General features: G+C 44.5%; 1 non-coding gene across 1 annotated transcript; it reads right to left on the reverse strand.

Moving 5' to 3' along the window:
* Positions 1 to 17,225: 17,225 nt before the first annotated feature.
* Trnay-gua (transfer RNA tyrosine (anticodon GUA)) lies at positions 17,226 to 17,300 on the reverse strand. The gene has a single exon. It is a non-coding gene; the product is annotated as a tRNA-Tyr (tRNA).
* Between the last annotated feature and the right edge of the window lie 6,676 nt (positions 17,301 to 23,976).

The raw sequence follows: 23,976 nt of genomic DNA on the forward strand, positions 1-23,976 counted from the left end.
ATCTTGCCCTAACACAGAGTTCTGTCCGCTCAGTCCCTCTGCAGTATACCTAGTATCAAACTATTATATCGAATGAAACTAAATGAAAATGCTAAATGAAGCCTGTAAGTGACACTGTAAATGGAGAATGGAGTACTTTAAATAAATTATAACGTATGCAGATGCTAGAGCACTGGTATGAAGAGAAAGATATATTTTGAAAGGGTTAACGATTTAGAACGAACATATTAGCAACCGAATAAAGTTGGTATTTCCAAAAACCTTGTCAATACCTAATAATACGAAAAATAAACTAGGAGAGTTGGGATCAATTTGTGAATGAAATAGAACTTTATATTCATGGAAGATAGAACAAAGCAATCCAAATAATGAAAAATTTGAGTAAACATGAACGGAACATTTTACAAGTAAATATAATGTCTAAATTGGAATGATTACAATATTTTAAATGTTTATCAACTGATTTAAAAAATCAAGCATTAATTGTACCTGAAACGGAAACTAAAACTGGGCAGTAATTAGCCCCAGAAAAGATTTGTTATTAATTAGACCCAAAAATAGAAAAGGAAACCTAGCAGTAATTAAACTCACGAACTATTGAACACATAAAAATTAAAGGAAAAACTTACTCCTCTTAATTTGGAGTGACTCATAACGTAATTAATGTACAACATTTTGAGTACCTTAATTATTTGTTAGTTCCTAAATTTCACCCACTTACACATTAATATTGTTTCCCTCTACCACACTGTGTTAATACGTCCGTAGTCAAATTCATTTCCTACACCCTTCACACCTTTACAGTGTGAAAATTACTTCCGCAGTCATGTAACTGGACATACTTCTTCAGCTGACAACAGCCACCCATGCTACTTCGTTGCTGGATCATCTACATTCATTTGTACTTTCAGTTACAACTGACACTAATCCTAGATCTTAAATTCTATAGACATAAAAAATCACTCCATCTTCAGGCCACGAGTGGCCTACTGGGATCATCCAACCGCTGTGTCATCCTCAGAGGAGGATGCAGATAGGTGGGACGTGGGGTCAGCACACTGCTCTCCCGATCGTGATGATGGTATTCTTGACCGAAGCCGCTACTATTCGGTCGAGTAGCTCCTCAATTAGCATCACTAGGCTGAGTGCACCCCGAAAAATGGCAACAGCGCACGGCAGCTGGATTGTCACCCATCCAAGTGCTGGTCACGCCCAACAGCGCTTAACTTCGGTGATCTCATGGGAACCGGTGTATCCACTACAGCAAGGCCGTTGCAGATTCTATAGACATGGCAATCAGTTTTTGGCCCAGCTAAAGAATACAGTCTGAATTAAAAATTAAGAATCTCTCCTTCATTCGTGGTTAAGAACCCCACAGTGGATAATGATGGTTGTTTTGCAGTCATCAGTCAGCGGTTTCACTACCATAACAACAGTAAGATAGAGTCTCTACTGGATATTCTAATTACCCCAAATTTGTTACGTATAGTTACAGGGGACATTGACACACATTTCCGGGTTTAGAACCAGTCAATGCTTCCTTAGAACCAACATCATTATCCATCGTTTGCGCTGCCCTCGTGCCAACATTGATTGGGGTGGTGTCTATTCTTTCTGCGTGGTCTATATTTGACACTAATATTGTACCATTTGCATTCCACCACATTCTGATTACCAGTATCAGTCACTTCACAATCTATGAACAATGCTTCACTTCTACTACATTCTAACTACAACTCACTTTCGTTTCTACATCTATGAACCAAAATTTCAGAGACAGCACGCCCTTTCCTCCACGTTATTTATTATCATTTCCTTAAAACATGCCATAGTTACCCTTGCTCCTCTTTAACTTGTAAATAGCGTTTATCACAAGTAATTTTTATTTATTACCTCAGCAGCCATTCCATTCCTAAAACGGCGTTCATCCTCGGCTCAGGAACTGCTTAAACATCATTTTCCAAACTCAATCCTCCTACACCAGGTACTTACCTGTTTCCCAGTGGCTTTCCTTAATTCGCCTGACAAAGTTATGACCTTCATACAGGTTATTGACATCTCTGTTAACTTTTCTTGGTCTTTTAAAACTTTAATTGTAGATTATGAGAGCCAATATTTCACACCCAAATCGACAAATGCGTGCTCTATCTTGCCATATACTTTTATTTTAATTATAGGCTGAGATAAATTCAACTCTCCTTCCACAATTTCTTCTCCTACCGTGTGTTTATGTAACATTTCAAATTGAAATCCTTCAACTCCCCCTGCCCTACTGATTTTCGTTCATCACTCACTTGGACTACTAGGTGTCTCAGGTCTTTCTCATCCTCCTGGAACAATCTTTTTTCTAGTGGTTTTTACCTCCTTAGCCCTTCAATACCTCATCTGCCCAGTAATTTTCCAACAACTTTTGTTTTAGCTCCTCGTCTTTGTTCTCTATGATATCCACACCTCCTTCCTTCTCTATACGACATATTATAATTTCTTCATCCTTTTGGATTGTATCTAAATGCATCAGTTTCTTGACCTTCCCTTTCACTCCTTACAGTGATACTGTAACTATTTCTTTGTGTATGCTCCACTATTTTTCCTGGCTATCTTCCCTCAAACCATCGTCTACTTTCTCCTCGAAAACTTGCTCATTGAACTGTACTCACTTTTTTGACGGCTGTCACATCTTTCTCCTATACTACTCTATTTTTCCAATTTTTAGATATTCTCCCATCTTTCTCCTTCGATATATACCATATGATATTCAGTCACACCTATCCAAATGATAGCCAAGCCGATAGCACTTCACTTCGGTGAGGTGACGTGAACTGGTGTTAATACTGCGGCAAAGCCTATAGCACTACGAACAAATAGCGAATGGTAAACAGCACTGACACCATCACTCCGCTGAAATCAAGGGAAGTGTGCGGTCCGAAAAATTGCACGCCGCAACAATAATTGAAATGTGGCACTGTACCGAGTACCTCCGGGCAAGAACGAACGAAGCCGAGACAGGCTGAGCGATGGCCGGCACCCTACCATACAGGTGGCACGCAAGACGTTTGACACGCCACGGCTGACCCTCCTCTAGCGAGACACTGATACACCAAGAAAATTTTTTCCGCTTCTTTATGATCACTCGCTACCAGCAGTTCAGTCATTTATGAATGCTATCGGGTGTACATTACCTTTGGAATCAAAATTTCTGTCATGACTACCGACCACAATGACACCAATTAGAGACATTCATAATAATACTCAGGGGAGGCTCTGCACCTTAGTACTTTTCTCAAGTGATTCCACTTTTATCTTGATTCTGGAAGCATCTATCTCTAGTTGCGTTACCTGTTCCCCAAACTTTCTGTCAGATTGTTAGTTCTAGAATATTAGCCTCTTTTTTCATTTTATATCCGAGGGCTATTCGGAAAGTAAGTTCCGATCCGTCGTGAGATGGAAACCACTGTCAAAATCCAATGAAGTTTAGCGCAGATGTGTTGGCCAGTGTCTCTAGTACGTCCATCGATCCCATCATGTCGCTCGATCTGTACAGTGATCACGTAAAGGTGCTTCGGAAAGTGTGTCTCCCGCCAAGTATGAGGGTCCAGTGAGAAATTTCGCCTGATGGCATGCAGCCCACGTAACACAACTGTCATGCCGCTCGTTCTTAATGACAGTTCTCAGCTGCACTCTGCAGGGGCAATGAAGATCCTGCTACAGCGTTTTCAATGGGAACCTACAATACAGGCCGCAGTTGACCCCCTGAGTTTCATCTCTGCTCACTTGAACCGCTAGCTATGAAGGCAACATTTTATCACAGGCAACGAGGTATAGACTAGCGTAGATACTTGGCAGAAAGCACAGGCGGCATCCTTCTATGACGAGGGTACTGTAAGGTTGGGACAATTCTATGATAAGTGTCGAAGTCGGAGCGGCGATTATGTAGAGAAACAGCTGGAAGGTGTAGCTCATGTTGTATATAAAACATTTTTTATTTTCACAGTGGTTTCCATTTCGCGACCGATCGGAACTTACTTTCTGAATAGCCCTCTTACTTTCCCTGTAATACTTGAAAGAGTTTCGGAAATTCCTTTTTCAATACTACCTTTCGTTTCTTCCCCAAAATTGTCGATTTCGATGGTTATGGTCCCATTTACACCGCTAACCTGTCCCATTAAACTGAAAAGAGTCGTTTCCATTCGCTCATTAAACTCCTATTTAACTGATTCGGCTTCATTCTCTACTATATGGAGTTTCACTCCGAAATCAGTTTTCATAGGAGCCAATTCCTTCTTACACGAGTCTAAGTCTGGATCCATAGCCTTCACCATCCCTGCTATCAAGGTTTCATTATCTGCTCTCATTCCTTTTCTCAGAGTTTCTGCGTTCCCTCATATTTCTGTTACCATTGTCGATCCAAACACAGATTAGATTAGATAAGATTAATACTTGTTCCATAGATCATGAATACGACACTTCGTAATGATGTGGAACGTGTCTGGTTAATAAAAGATGTCTGTACAAGATATTACATTACACAAAATATTGCATGACACTAATGTTTAAGTTGTTTTCTTTTTCCTTAATTTATATCTAAAAATTCAGCCAATGAGTAGAAGGAGTTGTCATCTATAAATTCTTTTAATTTATTTTTAAATGTTAGTTGGCTATCTGTCAGGCTTTTGATGCTGTTTGGTAGGTGTCCAAAGACTTTTGTGGTAGCATAATTTATCCCTTGCTGTGCCAAAGTCAGATTTAACCCTGCATAGTGAAGATGATCCTTTCTCCTGCTGTTATAGCTATGCACACTGCTATTACTTTTGAACTGGGTTGGATTATTAACAACAAATTTCATAAGTGAATATATATACTAAGAGGTTACTGTGAGGATCCCTAGATCCTTAAATAGATGTATGCAGGATGACCGTGGGTGGGCTCCAGCAATTATTCTGATTACACGTTTTTGAGCAATGAATACTTTTCTACTCAACGATGAATTACCCCAGAATATGATGCCATGCGAAAGCAGTGAAAGAAAGTAGGCATAGTAAGCTAATTTACTGAGATTCTTATCACCAAAATTTGCAATAACCCTAATAGCATACGTAGCTGATCTCAGACGTTTCAGCAGACCATCAGTGTGTTGCTTCCAGTTTAACCTCTCATCAATGGACACACCTAAAAATTTTGAAAATTCTACCTTAGCTACAGACTTCTGTTCCAAGTCTATATTTATTACTGGAGTTGTGCCATTTACTGTACAGAACTGTATATACTGCGTTTTATCAAAATTTAAAGAGAGTTCGTTTGCTGAGAACCACCTAATAATTTTGTGAAAAACATCATTTACAATTACATCACTTAGTTCTTGGTTTTTGGATGTTATTACTATACTTGTATCATCAGCAAAAAGAACTAACTTTGCATCTTCATCAATGTGGACTGGTAAGTCATTAATGTATATCAAGAACAGTAAAGGACCTAAGACCAAACCCTGTGGGACCCTGTACTTGATAGCCTCCCAGTTTGAGGAATCAGCTGTTGTTTTAACAGTACATGAACCACTTATTTCAACTTTCTGCATTCTTCCAGATAAGTATGAATTAAACCATTTATGCACTGCCCCCCTCAAACCATAATGATTTAGCTTATCTAAAAGAATTCCATGATTCATACAATGAAAGGTCTTTGAGAGATCATAAAAAATACCAATGGGTGATGTCCGGTTATTCAGAGCATTTAATATTTGATCAGTGAAAGCATATATAGCATTTTCTGTTGAAAACCCTTTCTGAAAACCAAACTGACATTTTATTAGTACCTTATTTTTACAAATATGGGAGGCTACTCTTGAATACATTACTTTCTCAAAATTTTTGCTACAGCTGTCAGAAGAGAGATTGGGCGATAGTTGTTGACATCCGATGTATCCCCCTTTTTATGCAATGGTTTTACAATGGCATATTTCAGTCCATCGGGGAAAATACCCTTCACCAAAGAGCTATTACATACGTGGTTGAGAATCCTACGTATCTGTGGGGTACAAGCTTGAAGTACCTTGCTGGAAATGCCATCAATTCCGTAAGAGCTTTTACTTTTCAGTGAGTTTATTATTTTACTGATTTCAGAGGGAGAGGTTGGTGGAATTACAGTTGTTTCAAACTGCACAGGTATGGCCTCTTCTATTAGTAGCCTTGCCTCTTCTAGTGAAGATCTAGATCCTATTTTCTCCACAATATTTAAAAAATGATTATTGAAAATATTTTCAATTTCTGATTGTTTGTTAGTACACTTGTCATTCAGTTTCATGGCACTAAAGTCTTCCTGTGCTCTTGGTTGCCCTGTTTCCCTTTCAATAATATTCCAAATTGCTTTAATTTTATTATCAGAGTTACTGATCTCAGACATGATACACATGCTTCCGGACTTTTTAATAACTTTTCTTAGTACTGCACAATAGTTTTTATAATATTGAACAACTTCGGGGTCAGTACTCCCTCTTACTGTTAGATACAGTTCTCTTTTACGGTTGCAAGATATTCTTATTCCTTTAGTTAGCCAGGGGTTTTTATATGTTTTCTTGGAATTATGTTTAACTATTTTCTTGAGAAAACAATTTTCAAATACCCTTAAAAATGTATCGTGAAATAAGTTATATTTCAAGTTTTCATTGGGTTCCTTATACACTTCATCCCAGTCTAGTTGCTGTAGGCTTTCCCTAAAGTTTGCAATATTTATATTGTTAATTGAACGCACTGCTTTGAAAGCCTGATTTGATATACTGCATGGAGCTATGTCATGTACTGTAACTAGCTGTGCACCATGATCTGAAAGACCATTCTCAACAGGAAAAGCATTTATGTCCTTAAACTTATCTTGGTCTATAAAAAAGTTATCTATCAATGTACTGCTGTTCTTTGTTATCCGAGTAGGAAAATCAATGACAGAGCTCAAATTGAAAGACCTGAGTAATACTGCAAGGTCATTCTTCCTATTACACTCTTTCAGGGAATCAACATTGAAATCCCCACAAATGATAATTTGCTTCCCCCTGTCTGACAGATAGCACAACAAAGCATCCAAGTTTTCTAGAAATAGCTGGAAATTCTCTGAGGGGGACCTATACACTGTTACAATTATGAAAGTGCCATCATTTAGTTTAAGTTCAGTGGCACATGCTTCCATATGTTGCTCTACCCAAAATTTTTTAGCTTCTAAATTTTTTACACTGTGGAAGCTTTTGACATAAATGGCAACTCATCCTCTCATCATATTATCTCTACTTACATGTGCAGCTATTTTGTACCCATTGATGCTAACCTTTCGCATATCAGTGACAATGTGATGCTCAGACAGGCATAGTACATCTACTACATTCTCAGTTTCTATATCTTCTAAACAAAGCAGAAGCTCATCAACTTTATTCTTCAATCTCCCAATATTTTGATGAAATATACTAACATTATTTTTCACTTTACTTTTGTGAGTATCTTGAACTTTTTTAACATCTTTAGTACTTGCCTGGCTGAGTTTCCCAGTGGACTCTGATCTTACACTAAAAAAGAGTTTCCACCATGAGATGTAGTTCCTCCCCCTTTTACATTTCCTGCTATTAGCCCAGCCAGTTTACCCTTCCCTTTCTTGTAGAGGTGTAGGCCATATCTAGTATAGTCCCACCTACAGAGTGAATCAAAAGGAACCACACCAATGTGTGACCCTGCACCAGATCCAAGTAGCCGTTCCAACTCCAAATTAACTCTCCTGACAGAAGAGCTCAAATGAGGTCGGTCGTGGCGCTCCAGAACCGATACAAACCCAACACTGGTATGACTCGATGTTGATGCAATCTTTGCCAGGTCACACTCTATGCTGTACCCCGGATCTCTGTCAATACTATTGCCCGGCCCTCCCACAATAACCACGGTACCTTCCTTAGTAAAGCCTCTACAAAGTGAACCTAAATCCTCTGTAACCTGCCCCAGTCCAGCACTAGGTTTGAAAAAACTTGTGACCTGGTATTCTGACCCTAATTCATCCTGCAGAAGTTGGCCCACACCCCTAGCATGCGAACTACCTAGCAACAAGACTTTCTTTCTTTTTGCAGACTTCCCTACATTCTTATTCAATTTGCTGCTGAAATCTTGTTGAGCCCTGTCTACAGCTACTTCTGTGAGAGGCTCATCAGTTTCTGACTAACACACTTATTTGTGACCCCAAAGATTCGAAGTTTGCTTGCATTTCTCTCTTCAGTCTTGCTTCTAATGAACTCATAGACTCGTAGATGATTTTAAAAACTTTGTATTGCTTTTCAATACTGCTAATATTGAGAGACGGTGAAACATTGCCGATATTTGAGATGCAAATTATATAGGGTGATATGTAGATCAAATTAATTTTATTTGAAAATAGCATATGCCTTTATTTTTATTTAAGATTATCCGATAGTGACTGCCAATACATGAAGTACTTGTGGGTATTTTATTTCTTGAGAATTACGTTTGGCTGGGCTGCCAATTTCACAGACAGACAGCAGATTAAAGAGCACCGATGGGCAACATTAACTTAACTCAGGTTGTAAAGGTGACGCCGACGCCAGGTAGCACAGAGTTCGACAAAGGCTGCTGTGTGCATTTGGAAAGGAGAGGGGACGCCCGTCGCGAGCTGAAACAATGCTGACAGCAGATAATGCCGCCGTTGGAATTCTGCACAAGATGGACGCCGCTCCCACGTTCCTGACGCGATCGATTTTCTACGGTGAGGGCATTTAAAGTATAGTAAACGCCCCGAACGGCAATCAACAATGAGGCCACGGCGGAGAATGGTAAGAAGACCGCGCCAGTCTGCCAGTAGGAGAGTGGACACTGCATAGTGGACACTATGCAGGCTCTGTGAAATCTACAAGTATTTATGGGTTTATGCTTCTGGCAGAACACGGCAGGCGAGGTATGAAGATTCTATAAGTGTGACACTGCAACTTTCTCGTCCCAAAAAATACCTGTAGCTGGGCCCTCATATACATATAAAGCTGACAGTAATCTCTGGAGGGTCGTAGGAAACAACATGTCCTTTGGGGCACCGACAGGATAAAGCCGAAACACATTCCTTTCTTTGGCTGTAGTACTCAGTAAGCGTTAGAGTGTTAATGAGTGGGAGGAAGATGCCCTTCTGACATGCATAGTTTTTATAAGAACTCAGATTTTGGCAATCACTGTTCTCAGAGCGGGGAAACTGACCAGTGTGCTAATCACTTAGTAGGCTACCTATCGGTTCCTTGTCTTGAATCTCCGCCAATCTTAGTTACTTGTAACTGTCTGATGTTCCTACGATAATCTGTCCGTGAATAGGATGTTATTAAACATATTCGAGTCATACTTTTGTGTGAGGATTTATAGTAAACAATAGAACTTATGGCAACTACGACTTTCATTACATTCGCATCTCACCTGGTCACAAAATTAAATTAGACTGTAATTATTCCATCACCTTTTTGAAGTCTGTAGGGCCTTAATTTACCGTTATCAAAAAATCTTTACGTAACAAATTATAATTTGTAGTCATCATTTGACATCTACACGCTCATACAGGTTAATTACCGAAAGGCGCAGGCGGTGGGGTAGTACACCGTTTGTTGCAATAAAATAACGAATCTGAGCGCCTAGCTACGTCAGCTCAACTTTCATCTAAACAATCCGGTTCATCTTCACTCTCTGTTCATCGTCTGGTTAACTGTCGCCTACTCTTTCGTTTCCATTTTGACCTATCTGCTGTAGTCCGAAAATTTTGATGAGGCAGCCTAGCAGTCTAACAAGGAGACCACCTAGCATTTGGAGTTTTGTAATTTTTTATATTTTCGTTATACGAATTTCAAAACTCAAATATGAATCATGGAATGGTGTTCCATGCAAGTCTCCAGAAAAATGGCTTCGAAATAGTCAAAGGAACTTGAGTAACTGTAAATCTGTAAAATAAAGTCGATTTTTATGAGACGCCCGGCAATCCAGTCGAAACCCCAGCCTTAGCAGCCGGACAGAGCCGACGTGCTGTGTGTTTCCGCTTGCAGCGCGAGCAAGCTCGCTTTATTTACTTTCTCCGGCCGACACTAAAGCCACGCTGTAGAACTACAAGGTCATGGCGAATCAATACAGGAAACCAACATTGTAATTCAGGTTTCTAAAAGACTTTACCAGACCAACAGCACTCGAAGTCTAACGCTTTTTAAAGGAAGAGGCCAACATCCCGGCTGCGAACATCGTCCGCACCCAACTTTCCATCGTGAGTACTATGCTCTGTCAGAAACTTATCATCGACGCTACATGTGAAAAAGTTCTTCGAGAGATGAAACAAGGACTCCGCTTCCGTCATGCAGACAGAAATGTTGCCAACGTCGAGGTGGAGCATGCTGGACTGGGACTGTGGTCTATACGCATATTCGAACTCTCTGCGCCAGATGTATTGTCTACGGGCCGCCCCTACGGCACGGTACAAGAACACGTCCCAGTTGCAGCTGTAGCGGCGCATCGAAAGCTAAGTACTAATTAATTGTTTGTGCATAGTGATTTATTTAGGAACTTTAGTAGTCTTCAACCGGTGTTCTTGGTGTTTTCTGGTGAAATAATTTCAGAAGAACCTTTTGGGAACTGTTTACAGCTTCGTTACTGTGTCATTAGACGTTTGATTCTCTTTCTGTATTAGTCTTTTGTTATATTCACATTTGTTGTTTATTAATATTGTTAATAATAGTAGTTACTTCCCTTGTAGAGTAAGTTTGTGATTATTGTAGTCAGGTTTTTAGCATCTTCTTATTGTAGTAGCGGAACTTAGAAAAAGTAAAATTTTACCATGAGTGAGAAGTGTGGGCTTTGCCGTCGGTTCGTGAGTAGTGGATAGCGGTGTGAGACTTGTTCGAAGTATTTTCACTGGGGGGAGTGCAGTGGGGAAGCCAGTGGGCATTCTGGTGAGATCCTCTCCTGGAACTGCAGGTTATGTAGCAAGAGTAAATTGATAGAGGAGCAGGAGCGTAATATCTGTGCCCTTCAGGTGCAGTTGAAAACCGCACAGGAGGAGCTAGATAGGATGAGGAGGGAGAAGGGGGTTGGGGAATGGGAGCTGGCTGTTGGCAAGAGATCTGCTAGGAGAAGAAGATTTTCAGATAGTTTTACTATTGGTGTTTACAATAGATATGACCTACTGTCAGAGTGTAGTGGAGAGGAATCTCTAGTAGCTGTAGATGTAGGAAGTATGCAGCAGACCTCAGTAGTTACTGTGCCTAGAACAGTTGCAAAGTCGAAGAGGAAGAAGAAGGTTCTGCTGTTAGGTAGTTCTCATGGCAGAGGTGTAGGCCAGCAGTTGCAGGAAGTGCTGGGGAGTGAGTACCAGGTCACCAGCATTGTGAAGCCTAATGCAGGATTGGCTCAGGTGACTGTTAACATAGGAGGGTTATGTAGGGATTTTACTAAAGAGGATTAGGTAGTGATTGTGGGTGGGGCTGGTAATACACTCCTGGAAATTGAAATAAGAACACCGTGAATTCATTGTCCCAGGAAGGGGAAACTTTATTGACACATTCCTGGGGTCAGATACATCACATGATCACACTGACAGAACCACAGGCACATAGACACAGGCAACAGAGCATGCACAATGTCGGCACTAGTACAGTGTATATCATCCTTTCGCAGCAATGCAAGCTGCTATTCACCCATGGAGACGATCGTAGAGATGCTGGATGTAGTCCTGTGGAACGGCTTGCCATGCCATTTCCACCTGGCGCCTCAGTTGGACCAGCGTTCGTGCTGGACGTGCAGACCGCGTGAGACGACGCTTCATCCAGTCCCAAACATGCTCAATGGGGGACAGATCCGGAGATCTTGCTGGCCAGTGTAGTTGACTTACACCTTGTAGAGCACGTTGGGTGGCACGGGATACATGCGGACATGCATTGCCCTGTTGGAACAGCAAGTTCCCTTGCCGGTCTAGGAATGGTAGAATGATGGGTTCGATGACGGTTTGGATGTACCGTGCACTATTCAGTGTCCCCTCGACGATCACCAGTGGTGTACGGCCAGTGTAGGAGATCGCTCCCCACACCATGATGCTGGGTGTTGGCCCTGTGTGCCTCGGTCGTATGCAGTCCTGATTGTGGCGCTCACCTGCACGGCGCCAAACACGCATACGACCATCATTGGCACCAAGGCAGAAGCGACTCTCATCGCTGAAGACGACACGTCTCCATTCGTCCCTCCATTCACGCCTGTCGCGACACCACTGGAGGCGGGCTGCACGATGTTGGGGCGTGAGCGGAAGACGGCCTAACGGTGTGCGGGACCGTAGCCCAGCTTCATGGAGACGGTTGCGAATGGTCCTCGCCGATACCCCAGGAGCAACAGTGTCCCTAATTTGCTGGGAAGTGGCGGTGCGGTCCCCTACGGCACTGCGTAGGATCCTACGGTCTTGGCGTGCATCCGTGCGTCGCTGCGGTCCGGTCCCAGGTCGACGGGCACGTGCACCTTCCGCCGACCACTGGTGACAACATCGATGTACTGTGGAGACCTCACACCCCACGTGTTGAGCAATTCGGCGGTACGTCCACCCGGCCTCCCGCATGCCCACTATACACCCTCGCTCAAAGTCCGTCAACTGCACATACGGTTCACGTCCACGCTGTCGCGGCATGCTACCAGTGTTAAAGACTGCGATGGAGCTCCGTATGCCACGGCAAACTGGCTGACACTGACGGCGGCGGTGCACAAATGCTGCGCAGCTAGCGCCATTCGACGGCCAACACCACGGTTCCTGGTGTGTCCGCTGTGCCGTGCGTGTGATCATTGCTTGTACAGCCCTCTCGCAGTGTCCGGAGCAAGTATGGTGGGTCTGACACACCTGTGTCAATGTGTTCTTTTTTCCATTTCCAGGAGTGTAGTATTGATAGGGATGGGGAGTATAACATAGATGGTGACCTGGAAAAGATAGCCACTCAGACTGGCAACACGAATGTGCATTTCGTGGAACTGTTTCAGCGTCACGATCGGCCTCATCATAATACAGCCGTCAGGCGTAAAAACATGAGACTTGGGGGTGCGCTGATGACAGAAAGCATGGGTCACATTTCAGTGGTGTCGGTGGAGTCTATCAGCAGGACGGGTTTCACTAGACACGGCCTGCACCTCAACAGGTATGGGAAGGGGAGGTTGGCAAAGCTTATAGGTGACAGCATAGGTGGGGTTGGTGGGATCACTCATGGGAAAATTCCTGCAGTAGTGGGTGTTAGAGCTGCACCTTTTTTAGATTGAAGTCAGCTGATAGGTATTCCTGCTTAAGGGAAGTCTCTCTAACAAGGGAATAACTTTTGACAAAGCTTAGGTATCCGAGTAATGAGGGAATTAGTATATTTCATCAAAATATACAAGGTATTAGAGATAAAGTTAGTGAACTGCTTATAGATGTTGACTCTGAAAGTATTGGTACATCTGAACACTTCTTAAATAAGGAGATAATTCAGAGGCTTCCTTTACCAGGATACAGGTTGGCTGGCTGCTTTTAGAGGAGCTCTTTGCGGTGTGGGGGAGTAGCCATGTATGTGAAAAACGGCATCGCATTTGAGTCAATTGATGTTTCAAAGTACTGCACTGAAAAGGTGTTTGAATGTTGTGCAGGTGTGGTTAAATTTAACGGAGCTAAACTTGTAACTGTTGTTATTTATAGATCCCCAGACTCCGATTTCACAGAATTTTTGCTAAAGTTAGAGGAGGTTCTTGGTTCACTTTATAGGAAATACAAAAAGTTAGTTATATGTGGTGACTTCAATATTAATTGTATAAGTGATTGTGCAAGGAAGAGGATGCTTGTAGACCTCTTTAATTCATATAATCTTATGCAAACCGTATTCTTTCCAACGAGAGTGCAAGGGAACAGTAGAACAACCATAGACAACATTTTTGTTCATTCTTCATTACTAGAAGGGCATTCTGTTAGCAAAAAGGTGAATGGCCTTTCAGATCATGATGCGCAAATTTTAACTTTAAAAGATTTTTATGCTGCAACACGTGTTAAACATAGTCATCAGCTGTTCAGGAAAGCTGATCCGGTTGCTGTAGAGACATTAGTAAACCTTATAATGGAACAAGAGTGGCAAGATGTTTATAGCGCTGATACAGTAGACGATAAATATAATGCTTTTCTCAAGACTTTTCTCATGCTCTTTGAAAGTTGCTTTCCGTTACAACGTTTAAAACAGGGTACTGGCACAAACAGGCAGCCTGGGTGGCTGACTAGAGGGATAAGAATATCTTGTAGAACAAAGTGGCAATTATATCAAAACGTTAGAAACAGTCAAAATCTAAATGCAGCAGCCCATTACAAACAGTATTGTAAGGTGCTTAAAAATGTTATTAGGAAGGCAAAAAGTATGTGGTATGCAGATAGAATAGCTAAGTCTCAGGATAAAATTAAAACCATATGGTCAGTCGTAAAGGAAGTTGCTGGTCTGCAGAGACAGGTCGAGGATATAGAATCAGTGCGTAGTGGGAATGTCCGTGTTACTGATAAGTCGCATATATGTACAGTATTTAATAATCACTTTCTGGATATAGCAGGTGAACTAAATAGAAACCTAGCGCTCTTAGAAAAAAGTGTTCCGAGACTGTTACCTGAAATGCTCCTCCATGATACTGACAAGAGGGAGATTGAGTTAATAATTAAGTCACTAAAGACCAAGAACTCTCATGGATATGACGGGGTATCTAGCAGAATACTGAAGTATTGTTCTATGTATGTTAGCCCAGTACTTAGCCATATCTGTAACTTTTCCTTTAGGATTGGTCGGTTTCCTGACCGATTAAAATACTCGGTAGTGAAGCCACTTTATAAAAAGGGAGACATTGATAATGTTGACAATTTTAGACCTATTTCTATGCCATCGGTGTTTGCTAAAGTTATCGAGAAGGTTGTATATACAAGGTTACTGCAGCATTTAAATTCACATGATTTGCTGTCAAATGTTCAGTTTGGTTTTAGAAATGGTTTAACAACTGAAAATGCTATATTCTCTGTGAGGTTTTGGACGGATTAAATAAAAGGTTGCGAACGCTAGGTGTTTTCTTTGATTTAACGAAGGCTTTTGACTGTGTTGGCCACAAAATATTACTGCAGAAGTTGGACCATTATGGAGTAAGGGGAGCAGCTTACAATTGGTTCGCCTCTTACTTTAAGAACAGAAATCAGAGGGTAATTCTCCGCAATATTGAGAGTGGTAGTGATGTTCAGTCCAAATGGGGCACTGTTAAGTGGGGCGCTCCCCAAGGGTCGGTGCTGGGGCCACTGCTGTTTCTTATTTATTTAATGATATGCCTTCTAGTATTACAGGTGATTCAAAAATATTTCTGTTTGCTGATGACACCAGCTTGATAGTGAAGGATCTTGTGTGTAATATTGAAACAGTAACAAATAATGTAGTTCATGAAATAAGTTCGTGGCTTGTGGAAAATAATTTGATGCTAAATCACAGTAAGACTCAGTTTTTACAGTTTCTAACTCACAATTCAACAAGAACCGATATTTTGATCAGACAGAATGGGCATATTATAAGCGAGACGGAACAGTTCAAATTCCTAGGCGTTCGGATAGATAGTAAGCTGTTGTGGAAAGCCCATGTCCAGGATCTTGTTCAGAAGCTAAATGCTGCTTTATTTACCATTAGAACAGTATCTGAAATAAGTGACACTTCAACACGAAAAGTAGTCTACTTCGCATATTTTCATACGCTTATGTCGTATGGTATTATTTTTTGGGGCAATTCTTCTGATTCAAAAAGGGTATTTTTGGCTCAAAAACGGGCTGTTCGAGCTATATGTGGTGTAAGTTCGAGAACCTCTTGTCGACCCCTATTCAAAAATCTGGGAATTCTGACATTGCCCTCACAGTATATATTTTCTTTAATGTCGTTTGTTGTTAGCAATATTAGCCTATTCCCAAGAGTTAGCAGCTTTCTCTCAGTTAATACTAGGCAGAAATCAAATCTGCATGTAGAATACATTTCCTTGACTCTTGTGCAGAAAGGAGTGCAGTATTCTGCTGCATCCATTTTCAATAAGCTACCACAAGAACTCAAAAATCTTAGCAGTAGCCCAAACTCTTTTAAGTCTAAACTGAAGAGTTTCCTCATGGCTCACTCCTTCTATTCTGTCGAGGAGCTCCTGGAAGAGCTAAAAAATTAAGCAAATTCCAGTGTTACATTGTTGATTGTCTTCTTTTAAACTTACGAATTGTCACCTGAATATGTTTTTTTTATATTTCATTTTATCTGTTTTTAATATCGTGTTATAATTTCGTGTATTGACTCGTTCCATGACCATGGAGACTTCTCCTTAATTTGGTCCCACGGAACAATAAATAAATAAATAAATAAAAAAGTGAACCCAGTTTAGGACGCATCCAGCCCTTAGCGGAGTACGCCAATTGCCGACAACTCGTATCCTCCTATCTCCAGATAGGAGGCTGCCGAGCCATAATTATTTATGACTTCCACCCTAAAACTTTTTCTAGATGCGGCAAGGAATGTCGCCCCTACGGTACCTGTGCTTCCAGCGTCGGAAAACTCCGTCCAGGTCCATCACTACCAGGGAGACAATCGACTCACTTATCGTACCAATCGAAGCCTTGTGTCGTTGAGACGTGAGTCAATGCTATCGTCCACAACGAAAACAGTGTTCACAGAAACGACGAAAGCGACGCCACAGGATCATGTCTGAACACGGCACCGGCAGCTCCCACTCGCAGGAGGAACTAATCCCACAGGAGGCCAATCACGAGGCTAACACCACTGATACCGGCTCCATCCCTGCATCTACATCTACATCTACATGGTTACTCTGCAATTAACACTTAAGTGCCTGGCAGAAGGTTCATCGAACCATTTTCATACTGAAACTTCCTGGAAGATTAAAACTGGGTGCCGGGCCGAGACTCGACCTTTGCCTTTCGCGGGCAAGTGCTCTACCAACTGAGCTACACAAGCACGACTCACGCCCCGTCCTCACAGCTTTACTTCTGCCAGTACCTCGTCTCCTACCTTCCAAACTTAACAGCAGCTCTTCTACGAACCTTGCAGAACTAGCACTCCTGAAAGAAAGGATATTGCGGAGACATGGCTTAGCCACAGCCTGGGGGATGTTTCCAGAATGAGATTTCCACTCTGCAGTGGAGTGTGCGCTGATATGAAACTTCCTGGCAGATTAAAACTTTGTTTCGGACCGAGACTCGAACTCGGGACCTTTGCCTTTACCGGGCAAGTGCTCTACCAACTGAGCTACCCAAGCACGACTCACGCCCCGTCCTCACAGCTTTACTTCTGCCAGTACCTCGTCTCCTACCTTCCAAACCTAACAGAAGCTCTTCTACGAACCTTGCAGAACTAGCACTCCTGAAAGAAAGGATATTGCGGAGACATGGCTTAGCCACAGCCTGGGGGATGTTTCCAGAATGAGATTTCCACTCTGCAGCGGAGTGTGCGCTGATATGAAACTTCCTGGCAGATTAAAACTGTGTGCCGGACCGAGATTCGAACTCGGGACCTTTGCCTTTAGCGGGCAAGTTCTCTACCAACTTTTTTTTTTTTTTTTTTTGACAAACAAAATTAGAATGTACATCCGTAGCAACAACAGAACAAGAGTTCCTTCTATACTATGAAATAGAATTTGAAACCAATAGTGTGATGATAGATAATAAAGAAAGAAAAATGTAACCAAATCCCGCACGTCATCCCATGTGCATGGCCCATCTGCGTACAGATTCCATGTTCCAAATTGGTACAACATTTCGCAGCGTGTGGAGCCCCATGAAGGCGATCATCCTCTGCCCGGTACTCCCCAACTGTGAGGGGGGTTATCGAAGACACTGCGCAAATAGTTCGCAAATAGTTGTCGGTATCGGGGTGTACACTCAAGTGTGCTAAGACTGTCCTGGAGAAATTGCCAGTAATCAAGCACCATCTTCTCATCATCTCGAAAGAGGTAGTATATGGACATGCCTTTAAACCATGTGAGAGCGTGAGTCTTCGCAGGTGGGAAATAAGTATCCTCTGGACAAAGGAGGAGCCGTGGCTCAATTGTGCGAGGCGCGATACGGAGGTAGCAGGCGAGGATTTTCTGCACTAGCAGCCATACCTCTAACGCCGACCCACATGTTAAACGGTGTTCGTCAGTATCCACGAGGTGGCAACGTGGGCAAAGGGGGGAATCCGCCATCCCAATAGCGTGCAGCCTTTGTCGTGTTACAACCTTCCCGTTCACCACCTGGTACCACGCGGCTCGTACCCGCGTGGGGAGGAACGACTTCTGGACCGCTCTCCACACTGCAGGCCATAGGGTCGTGGGGCTCTTCCTCTCAATCACATTGCGAGGTGTGGACCTTAGCAGCAGTCTGTAAAAGTCTCTCGCCTTGGGAGTGCGAGTGTTGGGAAGGTCTGGGTGCACGTAACTATACTCAAGAATAAATGCCGAGAGGTGCGAGAGTGAGGGTGTAATGTGTGCAACCGTGACAGGTGGCAAAAGAGACGCCGGCAGCAATTCCTCTAACAAACGACCCGTAAGGGAAGCATCTTGGTGGGTCCACAATTTCATCATTGTGCACAAGTATAATGCTGTAGCCCTCGCTCGGACATTTATAAGTCCCAGTCCGCCATCAAGCGGAGGGAGGGTGAGTGTTTCGTAGCGGACTTTGAATAGGTGTCCGGCGGTAAGGTAATATCCAAACGCTGCTTGCAGTCTGTGTGCCATCGCTGTCGATATCGGTAGGACCTGGGCTATGTGGATCATCTTAGTCGCCACGTGAAGGTTGAGGTATTCCACACGCTGTAGGAGGTCCATCCGTCGAAGTAAGTTCCGGCGAACTTCTGTGCGTATTGCCTGTAGTAATCGTGCATAGTTCATGGCAGCCGTGCGGCGCACATCCTGTGTAAATGTTTGCCCAAGAACCGGATCTTGTTAACTAGTGGGAGTGGGGCTAAAGCGTCCTCCTGTAGACCTCTCCCAATGGGCATCGCTGCCGACTTGGCCACATTCATGAGGCTGCCCGCTGCCAAACCATAGCGATTGACCCATTGTATCACCGAGCGTACCTCGTCATCAGATCGGACAAGTAATAGAAGGACATCAGCATATATTCTGCACTGAAAGGTATGATCCCTCAATGAAATGCCTGAGAGCCTGTTTTTCAACCCTCCGACAAGTGGTTCGAGTGCGATCGCGTAAAGAATCATGGAGAGTGGGCATCCTTGGCGAACTGACCGTCGGATCGGAAAGGGACCCGCAATCCGTCCATTCACCAGTACACGGGATGCAGCTCCACGGAAAAGGCGCTGAAAGATGTCGATAAAGTCAGGCGGGAAGCCCATGCGGGCCATTACGGACAGAAGGAACTTGTGGTGAACTCTGTCGAAGGCGTGGTATAAATCAATAGAGATCAGAGCAGCTCGAAGGCGACAGGATGTGGCGATGGCTATTAAATCCCTGCATTCACTGGTTGCCGTTTGCATGTTAGTCACTCCGCCCTGTGTCGTTTGCTCCATTGAGAGGAGCAGGGGCAGAACCTTCTTTATGCGGCTGGCGAGTAATCGGGCGAAGATTTTATAGTCCGAGTTAAGCATTGTAATGGGCCTGTAGTCCTCGACCGTCCGACCTCTGGAAGGCTTGTGTATCGGTATAAGGAGACCTTCCACGAATGCAGGTGGCACGTGGGAACCAGGGGTCATCAGTTCTTGGTACATGATGATCCATCGGGGCATCATGAGATCGCGGAAAGTACGATAAAACTCGAGCGGCAGACCGTCTGGCCCGGGAGATTTGTTGAGTGCTCCCTTGTTAAGCGCGTCCTCGATGTCGTCTCGTGTAATTCCACCTAAAAGCGTCGCCGCTGCTGCGTTGTCGAGGGTGTGCGACACGTGCTGCAGTATGTCGTGATCGTCCGCTTCCTCGTCCTCTGTATTCACCTCGTCGTAAAACCGGCGATAGTGATCTGCGAAGGCTTCTGTAACCGCCGCCTGAGTCGTTACGACCCTGCCACCTGGCAATACGAGGTCCGTGATCAGCTGCTGTCGGCGTCGGCGGCTGTCGAGCACGATGTGATGCGTAGACGGGTTTTCTCCTTCCACTCGGTCTTGACGTCGCGATCGCACTACGACCCCCTCCAAACGTTTCCTCGTAAGAGACAATATTTTACCTTTAATTCGGCGGCTTTCCATTTGTCGGTTTGGAGATGGTGGTTGGCTGTCGAGTTCGCGAAGCATCGTGTAATAAAAGTCCAATGTGTGACGATGCCAAGCTGCGGTATCTTTTCCGAATTGTGTTAGCACACGCCGAAAAGCTGGTTTTGCACAGTCCACCCACCATGCTAGAGTCGATGGGTATCGGGGAAGACGACGTTCGCAATCCAGCCATGTGTTGGCGATAATCTGACGGCATTCCGGGGCTTGAAGATGTGCCACATTCAGCTTCCAGGGTCCTCGGCTGCGCCATATCCGCTGCTGTTGTAGAGTGAGTGTGCATATGAAAGCGCTATGATCGGAGAAGGCAAGCGGCCAACGTTCGGCGTCCAATACTCCCGGTGCTAGAGCTCGTGAGACATAAATGCGGTCTAGGCGACTGGCTGAGTGACTAGTAAGGTATGTCGGCCCGGGACGGTCACCGTGCACTGTCTCCCACGTGTCGGTGAGAAGCAGGTCTCGAACCAGGAGCCGAAGTTCTTGACAAGTCGAGAAATGTGGGACTTGGTCTTTGGGGTGGAGCACACAGTTAAAATCGCCGCCGAAGATATATTGCTCGAAGCTGCTGATAAAGAGGGGGGCGATATCCTCCGAGTAGAACAGCGATCGTTCGCGGCGTTGGTCAGTTCCTGATGGAGCGTAAATGTTAATGATGCGCGTGCCCAGTGCTGTGATCGCCAGCCCCCTTCCTGACGGAAGGTAAGTCACTTCTTCGATGGCAATTCCGTCGCGCACTAGTACTGCCGTACCGCTGCCATTCCGGTCCGCCGGTGACACATATGTCACATAACCGTAGAAAACGGGGAGGGCCGCTATATATACTTCTTGCAACAGAGCAATGTCAACATCCGAAGAACGAAGCATCTCACGCAGCAACTGGATCTTCACTGCCGTTCGTATCGTGTTGATGCTAAGCGTGGCGATACGATAAGCTTGTTGACGAACCGCAGGTGTTGAGTTATTCATTAAGACTGGAATTACCTATGACGCTTCTGACTGTATTGACACCTCCGCATCCCCCCAAACCTCACCTGCAGGCCGTTCTAGAGAGCCGGCGCCAACGCCGTGGGCCCTGTTGGCGTAACTTGCATGGTTCCGTCGTCGTCGTGGTCATCCGCCCACGTCGGGGAACTGAAAGCAAGATCGGCTTCCCTAGCGTCCTTAGGACACGGCATTGGTGCTTGCACTCCAGAAGGTGGTGGGCAGCATCTGTCCTGCATCTCGGCATCCGATTGTGCCACTGTAGATAAATGTGGTTGGTCCTCAGTATCGTTCGATGGTGCCACACTGCAGCAAATGGCGGCTGCCTCTGTGGTAGCGTCGTCATTGAAGGTGGAATCGTCATCCTCTGGAGGCGGTGTCGCATCCCGTTCGGAAGTTGCTCTACGCCTCCGCTTCCGTCGCTTCGGAGAGCGTTGCTTCCTGGTGTGTTCTTCTGCGTCAGACGATGGCAAAGATTCACGACGTTCCGGCACAAAGGCAGCCGTAGGCACAATAAGCGAATCGACGGCCATGCTATCTTCCTGTATGTTGTTATCCGTCGACGGAGGCGGCGGCATCGGAGTTGAATCCGTAGCTTGTGGAACGGGTGTGGCATCATCGCCCTGTATTGGAGCATGGAGCCGCAACACAGCAGTGGATGTCGGCTGTCGTGGTGAAGTGCTAGCTGTCGTGAGGGCTGCTGCATAAGTCACAGGAAGCAGCGTCGGCTGCGATGGCGGGTCCGCTTCAGCCGGCGGCAGTTGCGTGATTCGACGTTGCATACGTTCTGATCTGAGGTGTCCCTCCTTCCCACAACCAGAGCAGGTCTTCGGTTGCCCATCGTAGATGACGATGGCACGGCAGCCACCGATAGTCAGATATGAAGGTACATGTCGTTTAAGTTCGATTCGGACCTGGCGGACGCCGTTCAGCACAGGATATGTCTGGAATTGCGTCTATTTTTCGGCAATATGATCATGGACCGTGCCGTAGGGGCGCAGCGCTGTCACGACGTCCTCCGCCGGTAGTTCGAAAGGAAGTTCGAAAATTCTGATCGTGCGAAGTCCCATGCCAGAATAATCGACGTGCACAGTCCCCACATTGCCGTCAGCATGGCAGAAACGGAGGCCCTGTTTCGTGTCCCGAAGGATCCGTTCACATGTTGCGTCGTTGATGATCTTGACATATACGATACTACTCACAATGGACAAGTGAATGCCGAGAGTGTCGCTCGCCGGGATTTTAACTTCTTCTCGTAGAAATCGTTCGACTTCGAGTGCTTTGGGCCGTGCAAATTCGTTGCGGAACGTAAATTTGAGCGTCGATTTTCTATATTGGTGCGCCATAGTGATCTATATGCTGAGTACGGCACGCGCGAAACGGCCGAGTACTATGTAAACAACACGAACGCTCGCTCCGCGGCAGGAACACAAACAGCGCGTCCTCACCGCAGCACAGCCAAAGGCCAACTTTTAAAATGGTTCAAATGGCTCTGAGCACTATGGGACTTAACATCTATGGTCATCAGTCCCCTAGAACTTAGAACTACTTAAACCTAACTAACCTAAGGACAGCACACAACACCCAGCCATCACGAGGCAGAGAAAATCCCTGACCCCGCCGGGAATCGAACCCGGGAACCCGGGCGTGGGAAGCGAGAACGCTACCGCACGACCACGAGATGTGGGCAAACTCCTGAAAGAAAGGATATTGCGGAGACATGGCTTAGCCACAGCCTGGGGGATGTTTCCAGAATGAGATTTCCACTCTGCAGCGGAGTGTGCGCTGATATGAAACTTCCTGGCAGATTAAAACTGTGTGCCGGACCGAGACTCGAACTCGGGACCTTTGCCTTTAGCGGGCAAGTGCTCTACCAACTGAGCTACCCAAGCACGACTCACGCCCCGTCCTCACAGCTTTACTTCTGCCAGTACCTCGTCTCCTACCTTCCAAACTTAATGGAAGCTCTTCTGCGAACCTTGCAGAACTATTGGCAGAAGTAAAGCTGTGAGGAGGGGGCGTGAGTCGTGCTTGGATAGCTCATTTGGTAGAGCACTTGCCCGCTAAAGGCAAAGGTCCCGAGTTCGAGTCTCGGTCCGGCACACAGTTTTAATCTGCCAGGAAGTTTCATATCAGCGCACACTCCGCTGCAGAGTGGAAATCTCATTCTGGAAACATTTTCATACTACTTCTCTACCATTTCACTCTCGAATGGCGTGCGGGAAAAAGGAACACCTAAATCTTTCCGTTCGAGCTCTGATTTCTATTATTTTCTTATTATGATCATTTCTACCTACGTAGGTGGGTGTCAACAAAATATTTTCGCATTCGAAAGAGAAAGTTATTGATTGAAATTTCGTAAATAGATCTCGCTGCAAAGAAAATCGCTTTTGTTTCAGTGACTGCCACCCCAACTCGCGTTTCATATCAGCGTCACTCTCACCCCTATTGCGCGATAACACGAAACGAGCTGCCGTACTTTGCACTTTTTCGATGTCCTCCGTCAATCCTATCTGGTAAGGATCCCACACCGCGCAGCAAAATTCCAGCAGAGGACGGACAAGTGTAATGTTCCGTCTGTTTCTTTAGTGGGTTTGTCGGACCTTCTAAGTGTTCCGCCAACAAAGTGCAGTCTTTGTTTCACCTTCCCCACGATATTATCTATGTGGTCTTTCCAATTTAAGTTGATCGTAATTGTAATTCCTAGGTATTTAGTCGCATTGACAGCCCTTAGATTTGTGCGATTTATCGTA

Source organism: Schistocerca cancellata, chromosome 8 (genome assembly GCF_023864275.1).
Source record: "Schistocerca cancellata isolate TAMUIC-IGC-003103 chromosome 8, iqSchCanc2.1, whole genome shotgun sequence".
Classification (NCBI taxonomy): Eukaryota; Metazoa; Arthropoda; class Insecta; order Orthoptera; family Acrididae; genus Schistocerca; species Schistocerca cancellata.